Source organism: Schistocerca nitens, chromosome 10, assembly GCF_023898315.1.
Source record: "Schistocerca nitens isolate TAMUIC-IGC-003100 chromosome 10, iqSchNite1.1, whole genome shotgun sequence".
Classification (NCBI taxonomy): Eukaryota; Metazoa; Arthropoda; class Insecta; order Orthoptera; family Acrididae; genus Schistocerca; species Schistocerca nitens.
The window spans coordinates 56,066,002-56,073,212 of record NC_064623.1 but is presented as its reverse complement, the minus strand read 5'-3'; the positions used below and the strand labels follow the sequence as shown (position 1 = coordinate 56,073,212).

Here is a 7,211-nt window from a genome sequence, read left to right as displayed (position 1 = left end):
TCTGACAGATAACCAACAAGTATTTAAGAAGAAATTAAAAGAATTTCTGAATGACAACTCCTTCTACTCCATAGAGGAATTTTTAGATATAAATTAAGAAAAAAAACAAAAACAAAAAAATATTAAAAAAATAAAAAATAAAAAATACATATAAAAACACAAAATATAAAAAAGTTGTTATATTAACTTAAGTATGTTGTTAAATTAACTTAATTATGTCATGTATTGGAAAATTTGACTCGTTCCACATCATTACGAAATATCGTATTCATGATCCATGGAACTAGTATTAAGCTAATCTAATCTAATCTAGATTTGGCAGTGTTAGTTGCAGAGGGTGGCCGGATGCCTTTCCTGCTGCCATCCCGAACCCCCTGGGTTCAAAATGGCTCTGAGCACTGTGGGACTTAACTTCTAAGGTCATCAGTCCCCTAGAACTTAGAACTACTTAAACCTAACTAACCTAAGGACATCACACACATCCATGCCCGAGGCAGGATTCGAACCTGCGACCATAGCGGTCGCGCGGTTCCTAACTTAAGGGCCTAGAACCGATCGGCCACTGCGGCCGGCCATTCATGTGGAATGTGACGAAAAGTAAGACGACGACAGCTGCTAAGGTCACTGCAGAACTCAATAGCGCACTTACTAACTTTGTCAGCACCGAAAGCAAGAAACTGCAGAGCGAGCTGGAATATCAAAATCATTCATTAACTATTCTAACTCCGACCGAACTGGCCTTGAAAGGGTACCGACCGGCGCCGTGTCATCATCAGCCCACAGGCTTCACTGGATGCCGATATGGAGGGTCATGAAGTCAGCGCAGCGCCGTATGTCGGTCTACGAGACCGGAGCCGCTACTCCTCAGTCAAGTAGCTCCTCAGTTTGCCTCTCAAGGGCTGAGTGCACTCCGCTTGCCAACAGCGCCGGGGCAGACCGGATGGTCACCCATCCAAGTGCTAGCCCAGCCCGACAGCGCTTAACTTCGGTGTTCTGACTGGAACCGGTGTTATCACTGCGGCAAGGTCGTTGGCATAACCATTCATTAGTGACGCCAATCTCCGTAACAGGATAACGTAGTGCCGAAGCCAGAAAACCTGGAAGGGGGGCACTGGTCGCACGAGTCCTGTTGTGCACTGTTGAAATTTCTAGTCGAGTTTACTTCCGATGAGTAAAACATGGGAGGAAGTCCGGTGATGATTTAGACAGCCAAATCGTGGTATTCCCTGCCTGCTGTGCAGGGTCGTATTACTGCCAACGATTATGTCACAATTTTGGCTGGTCTGGTCGATACTGTGGTACAAGGCTTGTTTCCCAGTGGTGACAGCCTGTTCCAGGACGATTGGGCCCTGTTCACACAACTCGTATTGTCCAGCACTGATTTTGCCAGCACGAGGGTGGACTGTTACGTCTCCCCTGGACACTACAACCACCAGATTTCGGTATCATTGTACCTTTGTGTTCCTCTTTGAAGAGAATGTTGCTTTATCACTATCTAACTCTGTCATCAGTACCGAACTTGCCAGTATTTTACAGGAATAATGGTACAAGATTCCCTTGAAAACCGTATAGAACATGTATTTATCCATTCCGTAATGACTGCGAACGGTTTCCCTTTACCATATTAGGTAAGGTAATGTGTTTTTCGATTGGTTTTGCCGGCCGGAGTGGCCGTGCGGCTCTAGGCGCTACAGTCTGGAACCGAGCGACCGCTACGGTCGCAGGTTCGAATCCTGCCTCGGGTATGGGTTTGTGTGACGTCCTTAGGTTAGTTAGGTTCAATTAGTTCTAAGTTCTAGGCGACTGATGACCTCAGAAGATAAGTCGCATAGTGCGCAGAGCCATTTGAAGCATTTTTTTCGATTGGTTTTTGTGTTTCCGTATTTTTGTCCGTCCCCTTTACAAATGGCTCTAAGCACTATGGGACTTAACATCTGAGGTCATCAGTCCCCTAGACTTAGAACTCCTTAAAACTAACTAACCTAACGACATAACACACATCCATCCCCGAGGCAGGATTCGAACCTGCGACCGTAGTAGTCGCGCGGTTCTAGACTGGAGCGCCTAGAACCGCCCGGCCACAGCGGCCGGCATCCCCTTTACATCTGCATCTACATCTACATAGATACTCCACAAGCCGCCGTACGTTCCACGGCGGAAGGCACCTGTCCCACTAGTATTCATTTCCTCACCTGTTCCTCTTGCAAATAGCGTAACGGAAAAAAACAACAGTCTGTATGCCTCCAAATAGTTCAAATGGCTCTGAGCCCTATGGGACTTAACTTCTGAGGTCATCAGTCCCCTAGAACTTAGAACTACTTAAACCTAACTAACCTAAGGACATCACACACATCCGTGCCCGAGGCAGGATTCGAACCTGCGACCGTAGTGGTCGCGCGGTTCCAGATTGTAGCGCCTAGAACCGCTCGGCCACTGCGGCCGGCCTCCACAGGAACCCTAATTTTTCATATCTTATATTCGCGGTCGTTACGTGGAATGTATGTTGGCAGTAGTACAATCGTTTGGCAGTCAGTGTCAATACCCGAATCTCTAAATTTTCTCAATAGCCTTTCTCAAAAAGAACGTCGCCTTCCATCCACACAATCCCACTTGACTTTGGGTATTAATAACCGTTTCGCTGTATTTTGGTCCTTTACTGCTGTACCACTACCGGTTTCGTGGCGTTAAAGGCACATCTCCATGTTATTGTTGTGGTCTTTAGTCCTGAGACTGGTGTGATGCAGCTCATCATGCTACTATATCCTGTGCAAGCTTCTTCATCTCCCAGTACCTACTGCAACCTACATCCTTCTGAATCTGCTTAGTGTATTCATCTCTTGGTATCCCCCTACGATTTTTACCACCCACGCTGCCCTCCAGTACTAAATTTGTGATCCCTTGATGCCTCAGAACATGTCCTACCAACCGATCCCTTCTTTTGGTCAAGTTGTGCCACAAACTTCTCTTCTCCCCAATCCTATTCAATACTTCCTCATTAGTTATGTGATCTACCCATCTAATATTCAGCATTTTTCTGTAGCACGACATTTCGAAAGCTTCTATTCTCTTCTTGTCCAAACTATTTATCGTCCATGTTTCACTTCCATACATGGCTACACTCCATAGAAATACTTTCAGAAATGACTTCCTGACACTTAAATCTATACTCGATGTTAACAAATTTCTCTTCTTCAGAAACGCTTTCCTTGCCATTGCCAGTCTACATTTTATATCCTCTCTACTTCGACCATCATCAGTTATTTTGCTCCCCAAATAGCAAAACTCCTTTACTACTTTAAGTGTCTCATTTCCTAATCTAATTCCCTCAGCATCACTCGACTTAAGTCGACTACATTCCATTATCCTCGTTTTGCTTTTGTTGATGTTCATCTTATATCCTCCTTTCAAGACACTGTCCATTCCGTTCAACTGCTCTTCCAAGTCCTTTGCTGTCTCTGACAGAATTACAATGTCATCGGCGAACCTCAAAGTTTTTATGGCTTCTCCATGGATTTTAATACCTACTCCGAATTATTCTTTTGTTTCCTTTATTCCTTGCTCAATATACAGATTGAATAACATCGGGGAGTGACTACAACCCTGTCTCACTCCCTTCCCAACCACTGCTTTCCTTTCATGTCACAAATTGTAAATAGCCTTTCGCTCCCTGTATTTTACCCCTGCCACCTTCAGAATTTGAGAGTATTTCAGTCAACATTGTCAAAAGCCTTCTCCAAGTCTACAAATGCCAGAAACGTAGGTTTGCCCTTCGTTAATCTAGCTTCTAAGATAAGTCGCAGGGTCAGTATTGCCTCACGCGTTCCAACATTTCTACGGAATCCAAACTGATCTTCCCCGAGGTCGGCTTCTACTAGTGTTTCCATTCGTCTGTAAAGAATTCGCGTTAATATTTTGCAGCTGTGACTTATTAAACTGATAGTTCGGTAATTTTCACATCTGTCAACACCTGCTTTCTTTGGGCTTGGAATTATTATATTCTTCTTGAAGTCTGAGGGTATTTCGCCTGTTTCATACATCTTGCTCACCAGACGGTAGAGTTTTGTCAGGACTGGCTCTCCGAAGGCCGTCAGTAGTTCCAATTGAATGTTATCCACTCCGGGGGCCTTGTTTCGACTCAGTTCTTACAGTGCCTTGTCAAACTCTTCACGCAGTATCGTATCTCCCATATCATCTACATCCTCTTCCATCTCCATAATATTGTCCTCAAGTACATCGCCCTTGTATAGACCCTCTACATACTCCTTCCACCTTTCTGCTTTCCCTTCTTTGCTTAGAACTCGGTTTCCATCTGAGCTCTTGATGTTCCTACAAGTGGTTCTCTTATCTCGAAAGGTCTCTTTAATTTTCCTGTAGGCAGTATCTATCTTACCCCTAGTGAAATAAGCCTCTACATCCTTACATTTGTCCTCTAGCCATCCCTGCTTAGCCATTTTGCACTTCCTGTCGATCTCATTTTTGAGACGTTTGTATTCCTTTTTGCCTGCTTTATTTACTGCATTTTTATATTTTCCCCTTTCATAAATTAAATTCAATATTTCTTCTGTTACCCAAGGATTTCTACTAGCCCTCGTCTTTTTACCTACTTGATCCTCTGCTGCCTTTACTACTTCATCCCTCAAAGCTACCCATTCTTCTTCTACTGTACTTCTTTCCCCCATTCCTGTCAATTGTTCCCTTATGCTCGCCCTGAAACTCTGTACAACCTCTGGTTTAGTAAGTTTATCCAGGTCCCATTTCCTTAAATTCCCACCTTTTTGCAGTTTCTTCAGGTTTAATCTACAGGTCATAACCAATAGATTGTGGTCAGAGTCCACATCTGCCCCTGGAAATATCTTACAATTTAAAACCTGGTTCCTAAATCTCTGTCTTACCATTATATAATCTATCAGAAAAGTGTCAGTATCTCCAGGCTTCTTCCATGTATACTGCCTTCTTATGATTCTTGAACCAAGTGTTAGCTATGATTAAGTTGTGTTCTGTGCAAAATTCTACCAGGCGGCTTCCTCTTTCATTTCTTAGCCCCAATCCATATTCACCTACTACGTTCCCTTCTCTCCCTTTTCCTACTACCGAGTTCCAGCCACCCATGACTATTAAATTTTCGTCACCCTTCACTATCTGAATAATTTCTTTTATTTCATCATACATTTCTACAACTTCTTCGTCATCTGCAGAGCTAGTTGGTATCACATCTTCATATGACACGATTAAAACGTTAGAGCGGGAAAGCTCGGAGTCTTTTTTCCCCAACATTCGCTGTCCATCAATACAAAATACCGCTAAAAGACGGTATTTTATGGATTTAAAACTGTTTTATTCCATGCGATGTTTTGTATCGATGGACAACGAATGCTGGGAAAAAAGATGCCGAGTTTTTCCCCTCTACTGTTTTAATCGTTTCACTTGAAGATGCGCTTTTAACGCCACGAAACCGGTAGTGGTACAGTAATAATGGAACAACATACAGCTGAAGTAGTTATGAATACCCAAGATGAACACTCAAAGCTGTGGTTACCCCACCTGCAAGGTTGTCTGCAACTCCCTTTTGAGTTCCCGAAGCATCTCCATAAGACTTCCGTGTTGTTCGAACCTACCGGTAACAAATTTAGCAGCCTGCCTCTGAGTTATTTGGATGTCTTCCTTCAATCTGACCTGTTATAGATCCCAAACACTCGTGCAGTACTCAAGAATAGGTCGCACCAGCGTCCTACGTGCTGTTTCCTTTACAGGTGAACTACTCTTTCTTAAATTCTCCCGATAAACAGAAGTCGACCATTAGCCTTGCCTGCCACGGTTCTCAATGCCCGTTCCATTTCATATCGCTTTGCAGCGTCACTCCCAGATATCTAAACGACTTTTCTGTGTCAAGCAGGACGCTAGTAATACTGTATCCGAACATCTAGTGTTTCTTCTCCCTACTCATCCACATGAACTTACATTTTTCCACATTTAAGGGGCTCCGGAAAGGCTCAAAATCATGAAAAGTTCAATTTTTACTTTTTTGCGTTTTCTGAATCTGCAGACTATTACCTTTTAATAGATATATAATTTATTCAATTCCGAAGACTACAACTACTTTTAAATTTTTTTTGAAATGTGTTCTACATGGGCGTGACCTACTGTGGCGCTGTTAAACTGCTGTCAAATGGTGTTATTATTAACGTCTGTGTTCATCAGGTACATTTTAGTGATGTGAGATAAAGTATGTGTTGTGGCTAACCTGTGATGGTTCAATATATATCGCTGGTGTGATTGTCGATTGTTTCATGTTTATTTACTCTGTCGTTATCTCGAAAATATTCGTAATTAATTCTGTTTCTGGCCCGCATCTCGTGGTCGTGCGGTAGCGTTCTCGCTTCCCACGCCCGGGTTCCCGGGTTCGATTCCCGGCGGGGTCAGGGATTTTCTCTGCCTCGTGATGGCTGGGTGTTGTGTGCTGTCCTTAGGTTAGTTAGGTTTAAGTAGTTCTAAGTTCTAGGGGACTTATGACCACAGCAGTTGAGTCCCATAGTGCTCAGAGCCATTTGAACCATTTGAACCATTCTGTTTCTTGAGTCTCTGTTTTGTTGAAGTATAATAATGAGTAAAAGTAAAGTTATTAGAAATCCTCTGAAGGCTTTTAAGAAAAGGAGAAATGTTGGAAAGCCAAAGGTATGTGTTATTACTGTAAACAATAAAGACGATGAAAATCCCCAACATAGCTTGTGTCCCAAAGAAGAAGACAGTTGGTGTAAATATAACAAAGGATTGCTAACTGGTGAAGTGTACACTCGTAAGCATAGTCTGCCTCATGCAATAATGGAGGTGATAAAACCTATTTTCAGAGACTTAGCAGCACCTGAACTGTTGAAAAAGTGTATTCACCGAAAAACTCAAAACCCCAATGAAAGTGTAAATAGTGTTATATGGTCGAGAATCCCCAAGACTGTATTTGTCGGAATAGAAACACTTCACTTTGGTGTGTATGATGCTGTTGCGACTTTCAATGATGGCAACATTGTAAGGTGCAAGGTATTTAGAAATATGGGAATGAAGATAGGTTCTAACATGGTACGAGCGATGCTTGCTTTAGACAAGGAACGCCTTCGGGCTGCAGACAGGGCTGTAAAGAGTCTAGAAATACAAGCAAGAGTAAACAGGAGGAGGAACAAGAGGAAGCTGGAGGAGGAGTTTGCAGAGGATGAAGATAA

General features: G+C 43.0%; 1 pseudogene; it reads right to left on the bottom strand.

The window, feature by feature from the left end:
• Positions 1-915: 915 nt before the first annotated feature.
• LOC126210743 (5S ribosomal RNA) lies at positions 916-1,034 on the bottom strand (annotated as a pseudogene).
• Positions 1,035-7,211: the final 6,177 nt, after the last annotated feature.